Source organism: Sorex fumeus, unplaced genomic scaffold (assembly GCF_029834395.1).
Source record: "Sorex fumeus unplaced genomic scaffold, SorFum_2.1 ptg000009l, whole genome shotgun sequence".
In the NCBI taxonomy this organism is placed as follows: Eukaryota; Metazoa; Chordata; class Mammalia; order Eulipotyphla; family Soricidae; genus Sorex; species Sorex fumeus.
In genome coordinates this window covers 19,720,650-19,744,433 of record NW_026606066.1, presented here as the reverse complement: position 1 = coordinate 19,744,433, position 23,784 = coordinate 19,720,650, and positions in this window count along the sequence as shown.

Genomic DNA, 23,784 nt, shown 5'->3' with positions numbered 1-23,784 from the left:
TGGTGATGCCCACCTGCTGTACCCAGAGATATCCTACTTATCGTATGACTGGTTAATGGTGTCTAGGAGATTCCCAGCTTCTGCCAAGGACAGTTTCAAGAAATTTAAAACCTATGTTTTGGGGGGAAACAGAAACTTAGTCCTACTGCTTATTTTGCTGAAGTGAAGCCTGTCATGGTGCATATGGGTTTCTTTCTTGGCCTCACAGTACTTAAAATCTATATGGTGATCACGGTCCTCCCATTGTTCATCGATTTGCTGGAGTGGGCCCAGTAACGTCTCCATTGGAGACTTTGTTGTTATTGTGTTTGGCATATCGAATACATCATGGGTAGCTTGCCAGGCTCTGCTGTGCGGGCAAGATACTCTCGGTAGCTTGCCAGGCTCTCCGAGATGGGTGGAGGAATTGAATTCAGGTTGGCCATATTGGCTGCGTGCAAGGCAAACATCCTACCGCTGTGCTATCGCTCCAGCCCTATACGGTGATATTTAAATTAATTTTATAAGTTTGGGCTGGAGCAATAGCATAGCGGCAGGGCGTTTGCCTTGAATGCATTCAGCCCAGCTGAGCTAGGTTCAATTCCTCCGCCCCTCTTGGAGAACTTGGCAAGCTACCAAGAGTATCTTACCAACCCGGCAAAGCCTGGCAAGCTGCCTGCGATGTATTTAATATGCCAAACACAGTAACAACAAGTTTCAAAATAGAGACCTTACAGGGCCTGCTTGAGCAAATTGATGAACAATGGGAGGACAGTGTGTTTATAAGTTTGTTTGCAATAATAGGGAATTCTGACATTTTTAGGACTAAGAGTGGTATTCTCTAGATGTGATATTGGAATAGATGACTGGAACTGAAAGTGATAAATACTCAGTAACCTCAGATCAATATGGTATTTCAAATTTATGATCAAAATATGAATTGTAATGAATGTTATTAAGATAACATGATGATCTTCATGTTTTACAAAAAATAGAATAGAATAGAAATTGAGTAATTTCTTAGAGTTTTCTTTGGCGGGGGTTTACTAGTCAGTGCTTATAGGTTACTGCTGGCTCTGGGTTCAGGAATCACTCCTAGGATAGCTCAGGGAATTACATGTGATGTTGGGGATCAAGCCCAGTTCATGTTTATGCAAGGCAAGCACTTTACCCATTTTACTTTCTTTGCTGAGAACATTTGAGTATTGAAATAAGCAAATTTTCCAAGAAAGGAAAGAAAATATCAACAAAATCAATAACAGATAGAATCTAACACTCTACATTATGAAATAGCACTGTAGCACTGTCCTCCAGTTATTCAGCGATTTGCTCGAGCGGGCCCAGTAACATCTCCATTGTGAGAATTGTTGTTACTTGTTTGGCATACTAAATACATCACAGGTAGCTTTCTATGAGGGCGAGATACTCTCTGTAGCTTGTCGGGCTGTCTGAGAGGGGCGGAGGAATCAAACCCGGGTTGCCTGGGTTGGCGACGTGCAAGTCAAACACCCTACCTACTGTGCTATCACTCCAGCCCATTATGAAATAAACACTCCAAACATAATGAAATAAACACTCAAAATAAAATGTTGATAATAAGTAGCAGAGGTATTTTGTTATATAGAAGATACTTCTTGTTGTTGGGTCACACCCAGATATGTTCTAGTTACTCCAAGCTCTACACTAAGGAATCAGTCCAGGTGGGCTCAGGGGATCATGTGGAATGCTGGAGATCAAAGCTAGACTGGCCTCCTGCAAGGCCTACGGGCTCTACCATACTCCACTCCTTATAGAAGACACTTTTCACAACTTTTAAGGACAGATAAAGGGAAATTAGAAAATATACTGAAGAAAATAATTTGCAGAGAAGGCTAGTCTAGACAACTATAAGTATCTGAAAATTTTTCCACCGTGATCATAAAAAGAGAAAAAATGAGAGGGAATGCTATTTTCTCTTGTCATATTGACAAGGAAAAACCATGCTTGAAAATAAAAGAATAAAATGCTTGTGGGTATATTTATACCTATAAATTCAACAGTAACTCATAGAAAACACTTGTCTTTCTCTCAAAAATGTAAATACTTACTTACATCCTAGTAAGTTTAAGCTAAAATTCTATAATTAAATTCATCTTGAATTGGATCCAAGCCATGTTCAAACTGTATAAGTTTGTTTCAACAACAAAATTATTGTTAAAGAAAAGGATCTTTGTGGGTGTCAAGAATGGTTTCTCCTAGAGACTTTCTTCTTGATAAGGGGAGAAAATGTTTTTTTTTTGAGCATAAGAGAGAGAAAAAACACTCAATATGTTTTTCTATTGCCATCTGGTTTGTTATATAGGTTCTTGAAACAATTAGTTTCTGGAGTCTAGCATTCTTTAACATATATTATGAAAATAAAGATTCTGAAGTTTGCATTTTCTCACACTAGGGTACATCCTGCCTCAGGAACCCAAAATGAAAATGCAATCTTTGGTCAGAAAGGATATTAGAATTACCAGAAGCAAGGAAAAAGAGAAATTCTTCTTCTATTTTTAATTTACCTCAAATGTAAAGTTTTCCTATATTGATGTAACCAAACTGTTTTGCCAAAAGTATCACTTAATCACTTAATCACTTAATCCCCGTTATTCATCGATTTATTCGAGCGGGTGCCAGTAACGTCTCCATTCATCCCGGTTGCATGCTAGCGTGGCCCAATGGTATCTGTTCGTTTTAGGAACATGTAGAGCCTCAAACCGATCATTTAGGGTCTTGACGAAGAAGTCTGACCATCTTATAGGTGGGCGTCCACGTGATCTTTTGATGTCTCGTGGAATCCAATCAGTAATGGCTCTAGTCCAGCGGTTGTCTGTAAACCTCATTACGTGTCCAGCCCATCTGATTTTTGATGTCTTGGCAAATGAGACAGCGTCCCTGATTCTTCAGCGTTGACAAAGATCAGAACTCCGGATTCTATCTCTCATTTGAGTGAATCGTGATATTCCAAGCATAGTTCTTTCGATTCCTCTTTGAGAGACCCGAATAGTGTTCTCATCCTGTTTTCGTAGGGTCCAGGTCTCTGAGGCATATGTTAATGCAGGAAGAATAGTGGAATCAAAGAGATGTGCTCGTAGCTGGAGGTTCTTTGTCCTTTTAGTTATTTCTTCAATGCTCTTGAAGGCATTCCAAGCCGCTCTCTTCCTCCTGCGCAACTCAGGTGCCAGGTCATTCATCATGTTGATTTCTCGACCTAGGTATATATAACTGTTGCATTCGGAGATGGTGGTTCCGTTGAGAGCGAATGGAGCGTCAGGAACAAGGCTGTTTCTCATAAACATTGTCTTCGCAAGATTCCGCTGTAGTCCGACCTTTCCACATTCATGGTCAAAGTCGTTCAGCATTTGTGCCGCTTGGTTGATGTTTGGTGTTATTAGAACGATGTCATCAGCAAAGCGGAGGTGGTGTAGTTGCCGACCATCTATCTTCACTCCCATGTTTTCCCATTCTAGTCATTGCATGATGTTCTCGAGGGTGGCACTGAAGAGTTTTGGTGAAATGGTATCACCATGCCGAACCCCTCTCTTGATATGGATGATTACTTCTTTGTAGAATGGTGAGATCTTGGTAGTGAATCCGCAATAGAGCTCACGAAGGATCCTGATGTATTGAGTTTGTACGCCCTGATTGGCTAGGGCTTCTATGACCGCTTCCATCTCAACAGAATCAAAGGCCTTCTTTAAATCAATGAACGTTAGACAGAGTGGCATCTTGAACTCCCGAGATACCTCAATGAGCTTGGTTACTGTGTGGATATGGTCGATGGTACTGAATCCTTTTCGGAATCCAGCTTGTTCACATGGTTGTCCTTCATCTAGTGTTCTGCTAATCCTATTCAGGATGACTCGAGTGAATAGTTTGTAGATGACAGACAATAGGCAGATTGGGCAATAGTTGCCAATGTCGTGGATGTCTCCTTTCTTGTATAGTAGTACAGTCTTGCTGGTTTTCCATTGGGATGGAACCTTGCATTCAGACAGGTAGCGTGTGAAGAGTCGAGCCAATGTATTGATGAGTACTGATGGTAAGTTCTTCAGGTGTTCAGGTCTGATCTTGTCTGGGCCAGGTGCTCTTTGTTTCTTTACAGACAAGATGGCATGTTGGATTTCGGAAGGGAGAACATTGGGAATGACATATCCATCATGTGGTATGTGGTATGTGGGCAAGTGGATGTGGCTATTAAAGAGATCTGAGTAGAAGTCATGAATAAAGTATAAAATAAAATAAAGCCAAAAGTATACAATTCTGAAATCTGTGTCAAACAGTAAAGAAGCTTTACTCCGACTGATTCCTTAGGGTAAGTCAGAAATGCTGAGATAATAAAAATCCAGTTACCAAAGTACAAAAAAATGTTTTAGGTTGACATGGTTAAGAAAAGTCACAACAAACTTCTGTTCTACTTCATGCCCGTGTCTCCTTCATGTCACACATACAGCTTTTAGTGAGATCCCGATAATTAGTTGGTCAAAGAATAAAATTACCCAAGTTCAGTATCGGTTGCATCTTTATATTAGAGAGAAATAAGCATAAATTGTTTTTTTTTTGTATATGGAAAGCTCTGAAACAAATATGATGAAAGAAAATTCTCACAACATGTAAACTTATGTATGAACTATTGCCTTGAGGAGAAGAAAAGGTAAAGGTAAAGGTAAAGGCCCTCCCGTTGATCGTCGATTTGCTCGAGCGGGCCCAGTAACATCTCCAGTGGAGACTTTGTTGTTACTGTGTCTGGCATATCGAATACTCTCGGTAGCTTGCCGGGCTCTCCGAGAGGGATGGAGGAATCGAACTCGGGTCGGCCATGTTGGCTGCTTGTAAGGCGAACGCCCTACCGCTGTGCTATCGAAAAAATATTTGGAAATAAGTTGTGTCATAAAATCATGATCAATATTCATAAATGACTTGGCTAGTTGGTCAGAGGTCAGGAAAGTATAAGATTATAAGTTCAGAAAAGATTATTTTAGGAACCAAACATACAGGTGATTTATGGAGCGGACACAGTATATGCAAGTCTGTGCATTGCTCCTGATGTCTATTTCCAAACTTATGTATAATACTAAAAGAATTGGCTCATCTTACATGTATCTAGAGAAGAAGTATGTAACTTGTACAAAGCCCTGGTGCATGATGTGACAAACATGCTTTTCATTGGTTGCTCTTGGCCCATCTTTCTTAACTGTATGATCTGCTAGTAATGTTACAAATATCCAAACATCCTGAATCAGAGAAAAGTTTCCTTACGTCTGTCCTAGAAAGATAAGGTGATTAGAAACCGATAAACTAAGTTAAGTAAAAGATAACTTTCTCCCATTCTTTTAATAGTAACTGCTTTGCAGAGGCAGCAAAATTGAAAATTAAAATTGAATTTTAATTGAATTGAATTTACAAAAAAGAACAAACATGTCAAAACTGATACATCCTTTGTTCTACTTGCTCCTTGATTTTAGGATAACAACCAGGGCTTAAGAAGAAATACACAGAGAAAACTATTATCTGAAAATACACATGACACGAAGATACTAAGTTTCATCTTGTATATCTCAAAATTGACATGTTTAGGTCAGGTGGTATCCATACTTGATCTCTTTTCAAGCTCAATCTTCATACCAATACCTTTAAAACTAATTGCAAAAATATTACAAAGTCAAGTACTGAGATATATAAAAGGAAAAAGCAGTTATCATGGAGAATTATCACAGAAATGCAAAATTAGTTCAATAAGTGAAAATCAATATTGTACTTCACCACATTAGTAAAATTAAGGATTAAATTCATGATTTTCTCAATAGGTCCAGAAAGTGTATTCAATAAAATATAGTATCGAGCATTAAAAAAGAAAAGTTCAGCTAGAGCTGTAGTACAGTGTGTAGCACATTTGCCTTACATGTAGTCAATACAGATTCAATCCCAAGCACTGCATATAGTCCTCCAAGACTGCCAGGAGTAATTTCTGAGCATAGAACTAGACTTCTCCCTGTGTACCACCAGATGTGGCTCCTAAAAAATAAATAAATAAATAAATAAAAATAAAGCTCAGCACATGTGAAAAATAAATTCTTTACTTTGGCAGAATTCATCTACAAAAAGTTACAGCTAATATTTAACTTAGAGTTGATAGATTAGGAAGTAGCATGTTTAAATTCTTACAGATACTATACCAAAGATTTTAACAGTGAAATACAAAAAAAAAAAATGAAAAGGAAGGAATAAATTTGTATTCATACTTGTTTGTAAAGAAAGTCCAAAGGATGTAACCAAAAATCTTATTATTAAATAATTAAAATGATCGTGACAGGCTATCAAGTTAATAAATAATAATTAATTTATTTCTTTATTTGCTCAAGCGGGCCCAGTAACGTCTCCATTGGAGACTTTGTTGTTACTGTGTTTGGCATCTCGAATACGTCACGGGGAGCTTGCCAGGCCCTGCCGTGTGGGCGAGATACTCTCGGTAGCTTGCCGGGCTCTCCCAGAGGGGCGGAGGAATCGAACTTGGGTTGGCCATGTTGGCCGCTTATAAGGCGAACGCCCTACCGCTGTGCTATGAAATTTTAAAATTATATCATTTATAATAGAAACATTAAAAATATCATTTCCAGGAATAAATGTAGTTGAAGATTTTCTAAGAACCAAAAGATATCTAAGCCAGAATGAACTGATGCACATAATTTGCATGTAGAAGTCCTTAGTTCAATCTCTTGCACCACCCTGAGTGTGACCAGAAGTAACAACCAATCACAGGACTAAGAACAGCTCTTGAGCACCAGCATGTGTGGTCCCCAGAACAACAACAACAACAAAAAATCATTGAAAAAAAAACCTCAAAAAGTATTATAAGTTAAATATGAGTTAAGTATAAAATTGAGCAGTTGGAACATTCAGTACTATGTAGATGTTCACTCTCTTCAGATCAACCTATGGATTCAATGTAGTTCCAGTTCAAATCCCACCACTTACTTATGAACAAACTAACAAACTGATTTGAAAGTTTATATGAAAAATTGAAAGGACCTAGAGGGCCCTAAACTATAAGTTTCAGTTTTTATTTTTTAACATAGTTTCTTATTTTAAATAATATGTGTAGAAAAAGAAAGTCACCTGTGTATTAAATGGGTCATAATAGAGCAGGACATGTCCAAAAATAGATTCTGGGTTAGTTTTGATATGAAGGCTAACCAGGAAGTGCTCAGGGCTTACACTTGACTCTGTGCTCAAGAATCACTCCTGGCAGGCTCCAGGGACCATATGTGGTGCCAGGGATCTAATGTGGGTTAACAATATGCAAGAGAAGTGCTCTACCAGTTGTGGTACTGTTCCAAGCCCTGCAAACAATTTTATGTGGGACATCCATATATCCAAAATACTAATGTGCATTCCATGAACTAATCAGTTTGGTGAGTTATTACAAAGAAAATATTCACCATGAAAGTTTCTATATATTTTGGGCTTTAAGTGATTTTTTAAAATATGACTATTCAGTTTTACTTAGCATATTACTTCCCATATATCTTAAAACATAGGACTTTTTCAAGTCTCCACCCTCCAGTTAAAAGTCTTCTAACGTCTTGATCTCTGTGAAGAACACACACTAACATTTTCTGCTTGGTCTCCTTTGAAACAGGCAATTAACAGCAGGGACTCTAAAATCAATAAGGAGACAGAAAAGTAAATTACTATAGCAAAAAAAAATTACAAAAAATAAAACTATACTGGGGACACAGGGAAAGTACAGCTGGTAAATGCCTTGCATGTGTCCAACCTGAATTTGATCACTAGCACCACATATAGTCCCCAGGCCCCACCAGGAGTGTTGTCTGAGTGCAGAGCCAGGACTAAACTCTGAGCACTGTCAGGTGTGGCCAAAATAATAATAATAATAATGATGATGATGTCACTGTCTCTGTCCTCCCGCTCTTCGTTGATTTGCTCGAGCAGGCCCAGTGTCGTCTCCATCTTGAGACTTGTTGTTACTGTGTTTGGCATATTGAATACATCACGAGTAGCTTGCCAGGCTTTGCCATGCGGGCAAGATACTCATGGTAGCTTGCCAGGCTCTCCGAGAGGGTCGGAGGAATCAAACCCTGGCTTGGTCCGGATGACTGTGCGCATGGTAATAATAATAATAATCACGGTTCTCCTGTTGTTCATTGATTTGCTCGAGCAGGCCCAGTAACGTCTCCATCATGAACCTGTTGTTACTGTGTTTGGCATATCGAATACGTCATGGGTAGCTTGCCAGGCTCTCCGTGCGGGCGCGATACTCTCAGTAGCTTGCCAGGCTCTCCGAGAGGGGCGGAGGAATCGAACTGGGGTCGGCCATGTTGGCCGCTTGTAAGGCAAACGCCCTATTGCTGTGCTATTGCTCCAGCCTAATAATAATAATAATAATAATAATAATAATAATAATAATAATTACACAAAATTCTCTGTTTAAAAAGTGAAATGTTTTTTAAGTCATTGCATTAAACATTAAATATAATTGTCACTTCAATCCTCAGTCACCACCTAGACTAGGTGATGCATTTATACTAATAATTTAACAAAATAGAGAATTCACAGCGTTCTTACAATATCAATGTGCTCTTTTTAATGAGCTCTTTGTGTTACTGTGTGTCCATATTTTATAATAAATCTTTTTGGGCCCAGATTATGTTACTAATTTATTTGTTATTGTCACTAAAGATCAGATGGGATCGGGTGCGTACAGGGTGGTATAGCCGTAGACAAACATGGGCTGGAGCGATAGCACAGTGGTAGGGCATTTGCTTTGCGTGCGGCCGGCCCGCCAGGTGGGGTTCGATTCCTCCACCCCTCTCAGAGAGCCTGGCAAGCTACCAAGAGTATCTTGCCTGCACAGCAAAGCCTGGAAAGCTACCAAGAGTATCTCACCTGCACGGTAAAGCCTGGCAAGCTACTGGTGACGTATTCAATATGCCAAACACAGTAATAAAAAATCTCACAATGGAGACGTTACTGGGCCTGCTCAAGCAAATTGATGAGCAACTAGAGGACAGTGTTACAGTGTTACAATGTCACTAAACATAATTATTTTTTACTTAACATATTTGGTTTAGATTTCCACATGTCAGGACTGAAGTTTTTGAGACCTTTCTTAATTACACTGCTAGACACCAATTACTAAGCAAGTAGCCTGATTTGTGCATTTTATTATATACCATTTTAAATTTCTGGTATAGATTGTTACTATATACTAGTGACATATTGATGAAGTTAAATATATTAAATTATCTTTTAAAAATGGACTATGATCGTAGCAAAAAGAACACGCCATATTGCTCTATACTTAGAATTTTATATCCTAGCCCGAGCACTTCATCTCCATTCAAATACACTTACCTAAGTGACTGGGATAGATGACTAGAGTTCAAACACAGTATACTACATTGGATCAATAAGCTAGGTTTTAAGTGTAAATAATGGAAAGCATTCATGAAATGGAATATTCATATAAGCAAGTGGGAAATGTCATTGATTAAAATGAGAAGTATTATATAATAAGATGGTGATCTTTCTGATGAACTTCCATACCTAAAAGCATTCTACTAACACAAAATCATTATATGTGAAAAACTGTCAACATCGATTACTGTGAGAGTGTCTAATTTTCAAATATATCATGAAGAAACTGGTTAAAGTGTACTATAAAAGACACATAAACATTCACAAAGATTCAAATTTTACATATTGTCTCAGTAAATAGATGAGCAATTAATCACATCTTTTGAAAAGAGCATGTATTAAATCAAACAACATATCAACATTCCCAAACTGTTATGAGTGCAAAAAAGCAAGAACATATTTATTGGACAAAGAACAGTTTATTATGTTTTTATTAGTATGCAAATACAAAAAGTACAATACATATTTCTAGGATAATAGATTTCAAGAGAGAATAGAAATATATATGATGGGGGGGGAAGATTTACAGGATATTCGATTCTTAATTTATGTGAAAATGGAGAGAAAAAATGCAAGAGAGGAGAGGAGGGAGGAACGGATAGGAGGAGGGGAGAGGAATGCAAATAAAAGATTCAAAACAAAATAAATTAAAAATGAAATATAATTTATAGCATAAGAATACCTAATCTCATGTATATTTTTCATATTTTTAGAAAGAAGCAAAGAAAAGTAAAAGATGTGTTTCTGGAACTTATAACAATTAGTTGACCTTGTGTCCTGGCAGTCAGGAGAAAGTAGTTTCCAAAAGAACATCTATCTTCAGTGATGCTTTAACTGCCACCTCAGTGCAACAACACTAATTAACACTTGAAAGAACGTACTTGGTTATAGTCTCCCAGGAACAGCACTTTACCAGCAAATTTTAGAATTATCAAATCTTTTAAATAATGTAATGTCTCTTTCAGTTAATTACACTGAATCACAAAACTCAGATCTACTCTAATTACAACTTCAATTTTCAATATCTATTCAACAATCCTAACTTTTCCCCTCCTCAGAAATCTTCAAAAGAATTGTAAATCTTTTGGAGAGAGAGCATGAAGAGATAGTACTGGAAATATGGCATTTATCTTGCATACCAAGGATCCTGGGCACTGCATATGGTCCCCCTGATTACAGAGTCAAGAATTATCTCTACGTACCACTATGTATGGCTCCAACCTCCCATCCACCCACCCCCAAATAAGAAGAATTAAACTATATAAGTACTCACTATAGGCTATAGGACTTACAAACTTTGTATTGTCAGATATAGCTCAGGTAGTCTCTTAAAGAAAGAGGCAGTTAACACCACTTCTACAAAACAAGGAAAATTATAATCTTTAGAGATTCACTGTTACAAAGAATTTCTAGCTAGGTTTGGCTTTTTACTCTTATCCATACATATATCTTCCTACTATTTATAACTAACATACTAAAATACTGGTTGAAAGGCAATTTATAAGCAATATTGTAAGAATTCAAAAGAATAGTGTAGTGCTATGTGACTTCTAACACTATTTGGTGAGAAAGATGATTACAGAGACCAAGAGTCAAAAGTAATTTAATACTAACAAAATGAAATCATCAGTATGCTGAAAACAACATTTTCCCTGCTTTCTATTACTTATCAGTTGATGGGAAGAGTGAGATAAATGGCAATGTGAAAAGAAAAAAGATTTTCTCTGAATAATAATTCTTTACTCCTATGACACCTATTTGACTTCTGATCAAGGGTCCTCGAGCTTTGCATCTATAGATAAGCTCTAGTTTATAAATTCCGAAAATAAGACAGTAAAACTTTTTCAAAGACTTAGAAGGCCAATGCATCCTGTTCTATAAATCTTTTTCCATGTTTTTTCACCTCAAAAAACCCCTCCATCTTAAAAATTTTGGCCATGTGCCCTTAAACAGCCAGCAATGTCTAAACAGTTTAATATCTTCAAAGTCACATTTTAAATGCTAATTAAAGGGAAGCAGAGCTGTACTGAATTATCATTTACAATCTGTCAGTCTCTTTGATGTCCGTGGAATGTGTTTGTAAACAGTAAAAAAAGTCATTTGGCTTTCAAAATACATCCCAATGTACCTCAAAAACATAAAAAATCAAATTATAATCTTTGACATGTTTTTCAAACATGAAAGCTTTCTTAGGCTTCTAAGACATTTTCATAGGAAGTATAGCTTCCTCTGATTTTTGATGACATAACTTAGAATTTTAATACATTTCTTCAGCATGGGGAAAGTATATTTTGAATGTAAAATCAACTTAAAATATTTTCCCAGTGTGTTTCCTTTTAGAGAAATAATAAACAATTTTAATAACAGATTTTAATTTTTCTTTCATACATATGTATATATCTCTACCCAAAACTTAACAGATTAGTTTATGAACTCCATTTTATTTTCAAAACAAGAAGCTAACTTAAATTGTGCAAAGTGATTGCCACAAGATTAAAAGCCTAATGAGAAAGCTGACTTCTTTTTCTAAGAACAATCATTTTTTTCTGTAACATTTACTAGCCCCAAATTATTGGAATTATTGACAAATATCATAAAGTGTATCCATAGACTTTGCAAGACTTCATAGATAATAAAACAAAATTAGACTATTAAAGTTTCACATCATGCTACATCCAATACTGGTCTTATGTAGAAAGAAAATGTCTAACTGGAAGCAATATGAAAAAAAATTTCTTTGGGGGCAAAAAATAACTCAGGTTTTAGGTACTATAACAATAGCACAGTGGATCGGGCACTTGTCATGCACGGGGCAAAGCCCCTGAATCACATGTGGTCCCTCAAGCCCTGCCAGGATAGATAACTGAGCACAGAGGCAGGAGTAAGATCTGAGCACAACCAGGTATGGAATAAAAACAAAACAAACAAAAACCTCTAGTCTTTGCCTCAGAGATATTAAGTGTAAGTTTTGAAACATTTTCAAATAATTCAATTCCTATACATAATATTTGTAGCACTGTAGCACTGTCCTCCCATTGTTCATGGATTTGCTCGAGAGGGGACCGGTAACGTCTCACAACAAATTGTGAGACTTGTTACTGTTTTTGGCATATCGAATATGTCACAGGTAGCTTGCCAGGTTTTGCCATGAGGGTGAGATACTCTCAGTAGCTTGCCGGGATCTCTAAGAGGGGTGGAGGAATTAAACCTGGGTCGGCTATGTGCAAGGCAAACACCCTACCCACTATGTTATTGTTCCAGTTCACATATTTGTGCTTTAAATTATTGCCATTTACACACAAAAAATAGCCATTTACAAAAATAGGTTTACTTTTCCATGGGGGGGGGGGGGGAGGCTATAGTCACCAGATGCAACAACAAACCACAAAAAATTAGTGTATCTTTTTTCCTTTTTTCTGAATTTAGACAATATTGTACTTCAAATACAAAATTCCTTTGTGCTTCATGGAGCAATTCAGATTCCTTTAACAAATAATAAAATGTTTAAGTGCTTACATATATTAATCCATTTAAATATTAGTCATTATGTTTCACGCTTATTCCTAACACATTTTGAACAGAAATCTGTTTTGATTTTTTTGGAAAAATATTTTTGAGGAGTTAAACTACTTTTAACAGAGTCAGAAATAAATATAAAGGATACCCTGTCCTTTCCAAGTTCTGTGAAACTAGAAGGCCTGGTGTGCTGAACTTGATGATCTGGCATCCTTGAATCATGCATAATAAATTACACTTGAGTACAGCACATTCCCATTTTTCATAGTCCCTTCCAAGCTCTCCTCTACTGGGACTCTATTTTCAATAAGCTAAAATAGTCTCTTATAGAACATACCAATGTTACTTTTTAGAGGATGGTATCAGCTGTCTTTTAATAGTTTCTGTTTCTATAATAGCAGATGTACAAACATTCAGTGCAATGTATGTTCAAAGTTGATGTTTTTCTCTTTTTCAAAGGAAAAAGAAAAGAAGGATCAAAAAGAAAATGCAACATTTTGAAGCTGTCTTTATTCAGTAGTCTTCAGTTCTTCCTAAAGGACTATTCTGAAAATCATTTTTAGATGTAATCAAAATAACCTCATGCAGACCTTTCAAGCCAGTACTTTGACAGGACCAGTCAAGAAATAGATGTGAACATATGCCAATTGCCAGAACTGTATTAGATACTCCAGAGAATAGAGAGAAATAGAGGTCACTGCCCCTGCAATATAATATTTCTTTTATTGAAAGTAACCTCTCCAAACAAGTCTAGAAGAAAACTGACATTAGTTTATCTTTTATTATTTAAATCTCCAACTAAAAACATTTTGAGGTGATATGTCAGCCTTATTCCTTGTTGCTACAGGAAGCAATACAAATTATTTTGATGTCCTGGATCTATCACATTAAAGGAAGTAGTTACTACTAGCAAGTTGATGATTAAATTAAAAGTATAGTTTCCAGGTGTTCCATGGGATAACTTAGAGACTTAACTTATAAGTAATGAGTTCTAATACTTCATGTCACCACATGAGCTGAACACAGATCTAAGAGCGCTGTTTTTTTATCATGGCATCTCTATTTTATCTCTGTGAGCCCTAACACCATAGTTGATTTGCAAGCACACTGCAGTCGATTTTGTGCTTGCACTATAAATGAACTGTCAAGCACCAGAACTTAAAAATATGTGCAAACTACCAGGAAAAGTGAACCATTTTGTGTGAGCACTATAGACCCCTGGGGAATACTACTGGAATGTGCACAAACTCTACAGCTATAAAAGAGTGCAATCCCTACCCAACACTAAGTCTGAGGTGAGGAGCCATGCGACTTAAACTGGGGCCACGAGGGGAATACCACAATTACACATGTAAGCATAAAAGTCAGGTGTATGTGTGTAACCCCAGTTAACACTGCAACAATGACAATGAAGAAAAGGTTGAGGGGGAGAAAAAAAACTATTATAGTTCTCGTGATTAATATAAGTGTGGTTATATGGTTACAAACTATAGTTTCTTAATCACCAGGTTTTTGGAAATGGAGAATATTGACAGCTACTGATTTAAGGAGGCAAGATGGAGCGGATGCCAGTTGAACCACTCGCACTCTCCCAAACCCGGCTCACCATCTCGCTCTGGGTGACGTGCAGCATGGAGTTCAGCTCCCAGCTGGAGCACTGCTTGTGGTTCCTGCTGGACATCTACGGCTGCTTTGTGGGATTGGGACAGAGTGGCATCGGTGGGGGCAAGGAAAGACAGCAGGGGCAGCCGCAGCATCACCGCCTCCCCCCAGTCACGGCACCATTGAGCATGGAGCAGCAATAGTGGCCAGCTGGGTGACTTGCCCACTGTAGGACGCTGCCCGCCAACTACCTAGTGACTTGGGACTCTGCGCAGGTGTTCGACCTGGCACAGACCCTGTGCGATGGGGTCTTGCTCTGCCAGCTGCTCGACAGCCTTGGGGTGCATTCCATCTACCTCAAGGAGATCAACCTGGGGCTGCAGATTCCCCAGGCGCTGCCTGGAGATGCAGGCAGGTGTGTGTTGTCTGTGTACAAATTGTTACAGCAGGCCAGTCACCAGGAGCTTACATTCGGTAGACTGGGAACACCTGCAGGGAAGATTAGAGATCACCCCAAAAGCCTCCATCTTACGCCCCCCTCCCAGAGCCCAGCAAGCTACGGAGGTTATCCAGTCCACGTGACAGAGCCTTGCAAGCCTCCCTTGACATACCAAATATGCCAACAACAGTAGCTAAAATGGGTCTCATTTCCCTAACCCTGAAGGAGTCTCTAGCTGAGATGGGAAGAACGAGAGGACTTATACTAAACAGATGGCATGCAAGTCAACGGGTGGGAAGGTGCCCCACAAGCAGCTGGCCACCAAGGCGGCTTACAAGAGCGCACCAGCCACGGATGGTGTGAAGAAACCACACAGCTACCGGCGGGACACCGTGGCGCTACTTGAGATCTGCCAGCTGCCGGCTGGTGTGAGATTATGAAGGACTTCAAGACCAACCTGCGCTCCCAGAGCTTGACCATCATTGCCCTGCAGAATAAGTGTGAAGCCTATCTGGTCGGACTCTTTGAGGACACCAACCTCTGCGCATTCCCTGCCAAGTGCATCACGATTATGCCCAAGGACATACAGCTGGTGTGCCGCTGGATGCTAAAATCTCAGGGCTGGGACAAATGGAGACGCTACTGGTGCCGACTGGTAATCGATGATTAACAGGTAGATAGTGACAGTGACAGTGACTGATTTAAGATTATGCTGGATATTGTTTCTTTCCATGACATGCCAAAAGGTGGAAGGAATTATAGGGCTGGAGAGATACTACAGGGGGCAGGATGTATGCTTAGCACATGACTGGCAGACCTGGGTTCTGTTCCTAGCATCTCAAATGATCTCCCAAGTCCCACCAGGTGTTATCCTAGAATGAAGAGCCCAGAGTAAGCTCTGAGCACTTCCAGGTATTGCCTAAAAATTAAAAGTAAATAAAAATAAAAAGAAGAAATTATGTCTATTTTCTTCCTATTTTGCAACTTGAAAACACATTTATTTGTATTCATATTTATATGCTTCCTCCTAAAACACACAATGAGATCTATTCTATACAGGATCTATTTTTACAAAAGCTCAGACACAATTTTGAATGGCCACCAAAAGCAAAATCTGTATCAGTGAGAAGCACTATAGTCATCGAACAATGTAATTCGACTTTCTAGGGTGTACCAAACACCAATGCAAGTAGAGTTCTCTATCTTTTCCTTTCTACTTTTTCCTCTTAAATAAAAAAAAATTACTAAGTGGAAGAAAGAAAAATATATGGCAAGACTTAGGTAGAAATTATGCTTGAATTTCTAAACCTTTTAAATGTTTTTTATCTTTTCTATTGCTATGTCTCATTAATGCATCTTAAAATTAGAAGAAATAAGCTTAACAGATCCGACCCCATTAAATAATGTATGAACAGTAAGAAGACAATAAATCTATAAACTGGAGACAATTTTTAATTTTTGTGTAAGATAATAATTGTTGCCATTGCCTTCTTCAGCAATTAATATGTTAACATACTAAAGAGGAAATACATTTGAAAACTACAAAGTTGTTTGTAGAATTGGAAAAAGAAATAGCTAGATTTAGAAACAAGTGGAAGAAGAACTGAGGACTAGAGCAATAGTACAGCAGGTGGGTACTTCTCTTGCACGGGACTGATCTAGGTTCAATCCCGAACATTCCATATGGTCCGCAGCACCACCAGTAGTGATCCCTGAGCCAGGAATAAGCCCAGAGTGCTGCCAGATGTGATAAAAAAAAAAGTGTGTTTGGGGGGGGAGAGGGGGTGGTCAAAAAACTAAGACTGAGGATTCAATAGCAAGGTATAAAGACCAATCTTTTCAGACAGCAATTTGGAAACTGAAACTCCAATTGCTTTAATGATTTTCTAATTTTGTATTTTATTCATTATTTGATGTTAAAGTTCTTTGGACTGGGGTGATTGTACAGCAGGCAGGGCACTTGTCTTGCACATGATTGAGCCAGGTTCTATCCCTGGCATCCTATATGGTACCCTAAGCACTGGCAAGAGTGATTTCTGAACCCAAAGTTGGAGTAACCACTGAACCTCACAGGCGTGGCTCAAAATCAAGAACAATGCTTAAGTTCTTGAAAGAATGTTCTGCTGAAAATATTGGGTCTTTTACTAATCCTTGACAAGAGGATATGGATTTATCTCATAGACCATATCATCAATTATCAATCCAATAAAAAGAGATAATATCCCAATACAATTTCAATACAAATTTAGAGAATGTAATGGAAATTTAAGTGTCAGATCAGTCAATAAAATACTGATAGTTTCTTGTTAATTATAGTGGATTTTCAGTCATTTCTTTCAAATAAGGATTGGAATACAGTTATACTTTAATATTACAATTCACCAAATATTTTCTTATATCAATAATCTTATTTGCTTTATCCTATAAAGTAAGAATTTCTTTCTATACATGAAAGTGATCTATATTTGTGAAAATATAATTATTTAGATTTGCATCTGTGGTCATACCTGATGGGGTTCAGGACTATTCTCAGGGGTCACAATACTTGGAGGACCATATGTGGTGCGAAGGATCAAACCTGGGTCAACCTCATGTTAGTATAACATCTTAACCATGTATTATCACTATGATTCTATTATTATAGCATTGTAAACTTATATTTTATTTAATTATAACAGTAAAATATTTTTACAATACACAAATAACTTTTATTTATATTTAGCTTTTTTCCATATTACCTTACTGAAATTTTGAATCAAATGATTATTATACACTATTGCAATTCATTCTGTTTTGCGTTTATGGTTGACAATTTTTCAAACCTCCTTATTTTCAAAAGAGTTAGTAACCATATTTTTGTTTAGTAGTATGTGCATATGTGTTTATATGTGAGAAAGAGAGAGAGAAGTTTTTCTTTGTAAGTTATACACCTAAATGTTCACTTCTCAGGTTTTATGATATCCATGAAAAATTACAACACAGTAAGTTTCTATACACACTAAAATTACTTGTAGTAGTAGAAAGAAATTGTCATGTACCCCTCTGGATTCTTCAGAGACTTTAATAAAGGAGAGAAACTGTTAGGAGAAATTTACACACATACAAACACACACAGACACAAATGCATGCACACACACACAGACATACAGACACACACACAATACTTGCCTCTTATATACTCAACAGACCTGAGTAATTGACCCATAGTTTTCAGACAAAGCTTAAACTACTTTTTCAAAAACAAAAGTTGGGAGGGGAATAAGAAAAGGTCAGTTAAGTTGGTTCCAAAGAAGTTAGTAAAACATAGGACACAAATTTAAATTTAGCCTCCATTAAAAAGAATAGAGGACTGTTTTCCCCAGTACAGTGAGGGATGATGTGTTTATGTAAAGGAAGAGATTTATATAAACATAAGTCAAAAAGATGCTCCATTCTGCATTCAGGCCCATGGAATTAACCTCTTGCCAAAAACATATTTTGGAGTGGCAGATTTTTTTATTTCCTCATATTTCAATATATATCATCAAATTCTACTTAAAATGTGTTCTCAGTTGTTTTCTGTCTACTCAACTAAGTTTTCAGGCCTTCATTTAGAATACTACAAATCTGAATAAAAAAGAAAAACTCATAATCTTTTTTTAAGAAAAAGATTATGCTTGGTGCAAAAAACCATAAATAATGCAATATCATTGAAAAAAATAATAAAAACAAAACAGAAAAAAGCACTTGCTGAGAGCAAAAATCTGCCACCTCAAAATACATTTTTGGCACAAGATTAATTTCATGCATGAGGGAGGGAGCTTTAAAAAGCTGGGTGAAACAAACCTTTTGTGAAAGAAGGTCACATAAACCCCTCCCTTAAAAAGTGTCTCCATGAAAGATCTAATCTTATTTTATTAAGAAAAATTAAATTTGCACACCAATATTTACTATGCATTTTCTTAACAAACCCCTTAAACAACCTTTCCAGTGCACCTTAGATTAAATAATTTAAAGATAACTCCTGAAACCAAGAGGGGGAGTTACTCAGCTTTCTTGGATCCTTCCATGTATACTGAACTTACACATGTTATTTATAAACTTCTTATTTTTTCCTCTTATCAGTCTGTCTTATGCATCTGATTATTTGCCTAGAAACTAAAAACCCAGAGGGTCACAGAATTATTTCCTTTTTATCCTAAAATACTAAAATCATAAATATAGATAAGTACATCTCAACTTTTCCTAAAAATTACCAAAAAAAGGCAGGGGGCAATTTTGGTCTTCCTTCCTATGAACATAACATTATGTAAGTTTTATTTTCCTCTCTTATTTTGCACAAACATTGTATTATTTGTCACTACTATTAATCTAGTCACTACTAGTTTTATCCATTATTTTCCTAATTTATGTTTAATCACTTCTAAACATCATCTTTCATCACTTAGTGGTAAGTATTTTTATTTCTGAGTTCCCAGACAGTTTGACCTTGGACACATATACATCTTACTATTTCTTTTCTCATATTAATGCTAATAATTAAAGCAAATATTAGGTAGTAGATAGAATAATAGCATGAGAGGGAGCAAGAAGAAGATATCAGTTAAAGAGAGTGAATTTTGAGGGGCTGGAGAGATAGTTCAGTGACAAGGATTTTGCCTTGCACACTACCAATCTGGGTTTCAGTACTGGCACCACCCCATATGTTCCCCTGAGCATGCCAGGAGTGATATCTGCATGCAGAGCTACAGTAACAGAATATTAAAAATGAGAAGTGAGACAAAGGAAAGGAACAATTTCTCAGAAGAAGAAAATAATCATAAAAAGAATGGTGATTGAATAAAAATACTTGAATTTGACTGAATACTTTCCCCAAAGAATGACAGCATGTTTTGTGTTCTACTGCTATAGAGAAATAGGAGGAGTTCATAAAGTTAACTAGGAACAAGCTATATTACAAAAATTAGATTTCTTATTTTCAGTCTTACATTTTTGTGTTTATTTGATAAAATACTTATGAGTCATTCCCTATGTTCAGATTTTATTCTGTATTTCAACATTAAAACTGAGAGAAATATACAGAGAAATAGAAAAGAATTTCTCTTTTTCTCATTTTTATCTGTTATAATTTAGAGAAGGAAAGGAGTTAGATGGGCCCTAATTGGGTGTTATGAGATACAGTAAACCAAATGGCATTGTAAATATAAAGGAATTATTATTATTATTGCTGGTTTGGGGGAAAATTCTTGTAGTACTTAATATATCAGCACAAGAACTAATCTTTGAAAAATTCTAATAAAATACCATTTAAGAAAGAGAAAAGAATCAGTGGTGAGCCTTAGCTCAAATACATAAGTTAGATACCCTAGACAAAACTAAATCATAGTGCTTTTATTGTTCATTATCTGGGTTTATAAATTTTGTGCATTTCTCTTTTTTTTTAAATTTCAGAGTAAGAAGACCACACCTGGCAGTGCTTAGGGGTTATTCCTGGCCCTATGCTCAAGAGTAAGCTCTGGTGGTGCTCACAGAACCAAATGTGGTGCTAGGAATTGAAGCCAAGTCTATAAGTCATACATAACAAGTGCCTAACCACCTATACTATTTCTCTAGCCCTTAAATTTCATGTATTTCTAAGGAATTTTCTTCTTTAAAGTGAGAATACTATAGAATGCTTTTACCTTTAATAGTTGGTATATTCAGTATACTAATTTATATTAGTATATTTAGTTGGTATGTTATAAGATAACTTGGTATTCAATGTACTAATATAAAACAATTTGCATATGTAGAGCTTACTCATAATGAAGTTAAATATATAGAGTACACATGTTCATATACTTGTTATCTTTTAAACTCAAGTAGTTGCCACTTTGCTTAATACAGACAATTAACAATTCATATTCATGTCTCTCTCTTATAATAACCCTATGTACAAAGATAATCTATTTATAATGAATATTACCATTGTAATTCTCATTTGATACAGAGAAAACAGAAGCGTAGAGATGTTTATTGTCCCCACCCTCACATAGGGTTATGCTGCTTTAAGTGGGGCTTGGATTTATCTCCAGAGACAATTCCTTCAACCACTACCCAAACTTGCCTTTCCAGTTCTCCACAGCTTTAACCTCTTCTGCTTTTCAATTTGAAAAACACTCCAGTTTCTTTCTTATAAACATGAAGCAATGAGAAAGTAATTATAAGTATATTTAAGAAAAACAACAGAAACAATAAACCAGTGCCTATATCACCAAATTTTGAATGTTGCAATTTCAGCCAAGTTGGAATCTAGTTGGTATACGCACTATAAAAAGGCATTGCAAGAGAAAATCAACAAAATATTCAAGAAAGAAATATTGACTTGTTTGTTTCATTTATTTATATGAATTATAAAATGGTAGTAGCCAAAACAAAATGTAAGAAGCCAGAAATCCATATGCTATTATTGCATTTCAGTTGTACAAATTGTATATTGCCAGAACCTTACGTAATTTAACTGTAATTTATATTTTAAAATTAGGTAGTTGGAGCGATAGCAAAGCAGGTAGAGCATTTGCCTTGCACGCAGCTAACATTGCCGACCCGAGTTCGATTTTCTGCCCCTCTCGAAGAGCCCTGCAAGCTACCAAGAGTATCTCGCCCGCATGGCAAAGCCTGGCAAGTTACCCGTATTGTATTCGATATGCCAAACACAGTAACAAGTCTCACAATGTTACTGGGCCTGCTCAAGCAAATCAATAAACAACGGGAGGACAGTAACAGTGACAGGATTCAATTCCTGTCAGTTACTTCATCATTTCCTTTATTTCTTTCTCCAGAGATTGAAAGCATGATATAAAATAAAGTTATTCTCAGATTGTGCTGTAATATGTATAGGATTGCAGGTGGCAAGTGAATATATTATTCATAAAGTTCTTAAATAATTACTTTTTTCATTGATCTTTATACAATTGTCTTTAATATCTCTTTGAAATTAGCAGTATGGTTTGCAAAAGTTTTCTAGAAAGCCAAGATCAACAAATTCTAGTTACAAAATAAATGTACATACACTATTTACTAGGAATTGTTTTTTAATGCATTCAATTTTATGAATAATTTAAAACTTTACTCTTTCTGATTCTCTTTGTATAGATAGTTTTCCTTTTGCATAGATTCAAAGATGACCTTGATTTGCTTTCCATAAATCCCCAGCACATTTCAGAGACTGTCTTTGAAACATATGTCTCATCGTGTTTCTCTAAATACCTTTTTTTTCCACAAATTGAACAGTGTACCACCTTGAAAATCCAGAACAAAGCATCCTGTATTATTTACTAGTTCTCATTCTCAGAGTTTTACTACAGCTGGCCAAATCAAAGACTAGTGAGTTTTATTCTAACTCAGATAATGAACAAATACCACCTAATAATTCACATACTCTTTCTCTAGTTTCTATTAGGATTTATTACAATAAGATAAAGTTAGAATTGTATTCCCTTGCTAAGTCTACATTGTTGTGAATTCTGGTTATTCCCATAAATCCAGCAAAATGTAGCTATCTCATAAAAATAAATTAAATTTAAATATGTTGTTTTGCTTTAGAAATATTTTAATTCATTGCTCTCTAAGTTAATCCTTCTTATCTCTTATCTGCTGTAATTAATAATTTAGTGTTGTGAAAATTACATTTTGAGTAATTTATTTCATAATTCAGACTTCACAATATTGCTTTATATGCCTGTCCTCAAATATTTCTATAAGCTTAAGCTTCTCTGTGAAATTTTAATATTTGTTCTTCAATTCATCACAAGATGTGGAAAATTGTACAGACTTAAAATTTTATTTGGGGATAAGACATGATGAATTTTAGATGTAATTCACCTATAAACTAAAATAATTGTAGAAATTCCCTGTCCCTGTTCCTGTCCTCCCATTGTTCACTGATTTGTTCAAGTGGGCCCAGTAACATTGTGAGACTTGTTGTTAGTGTGTTTGGCATATCGAATACATCACAGGCTTTGCCGTGTGGGAGAGATATTCTCGGTAACTTGCTGGGCTCTCTGAGAGGGGCGGAGGAATCGAACCCGGGTCAGCCTGGTGAACCCGGATCAGCCTGGTTGGCTGCGAGCAAGGCAAACACTCTACCTGCTGGGCTATTGCTCCATTGGAAGTATTTCTTATGCAATGGTATTTCACTAATATAAATATATCTATCTGGAAAATGTTAACTATTGAATTTCTTCATGATTACCACAGAAATGAAACTATTCCTAGAATTTAAAAGCTAATAGAACTATTACACTCTCTAGTTAGATTCAATGTAATATTTTAAGTAGCAAGATAAAGAGGGAAAAAAATCAAAAACTTGATGTGAGGATTATTTGGTTTAAGATAAAATATGCTGACAGCCCGCCCCGGCCCCCAAGGGCCTGGGTTCCTCTCTGGGCACGCACAGCTAGAAACAGCCCCTAGACAGCCGGTTTTCAACCCCTGATCTGCGTGGGACGGGCACAGAGGCCCAGCTCTGGGTAACAAAGCTGAACGGCTCCAATTCCAACAGGTACAGCCCGCCCCCAAGGGCCTGGGTTCCTCTCTGGGCACGCGCAGCTAGAAACAGCCCCTAGACAGCCGGTTTTCAACCCCTGATCTGCGTGGGACGGGCACAGAGGCCCAGATCTGGGCAACAAAGCTGAACGGCTCCAATTCCAACAGGTACAGCCCGCGCCCAAGGGTCTGGGTTCCTCTCTGGGCACGCGCAGCTAGAAACAGCCCCTAGACAGCAGGTTTTCAACACCTGATCTGCGTGGGACGGGCACAGAGGCCCAGCT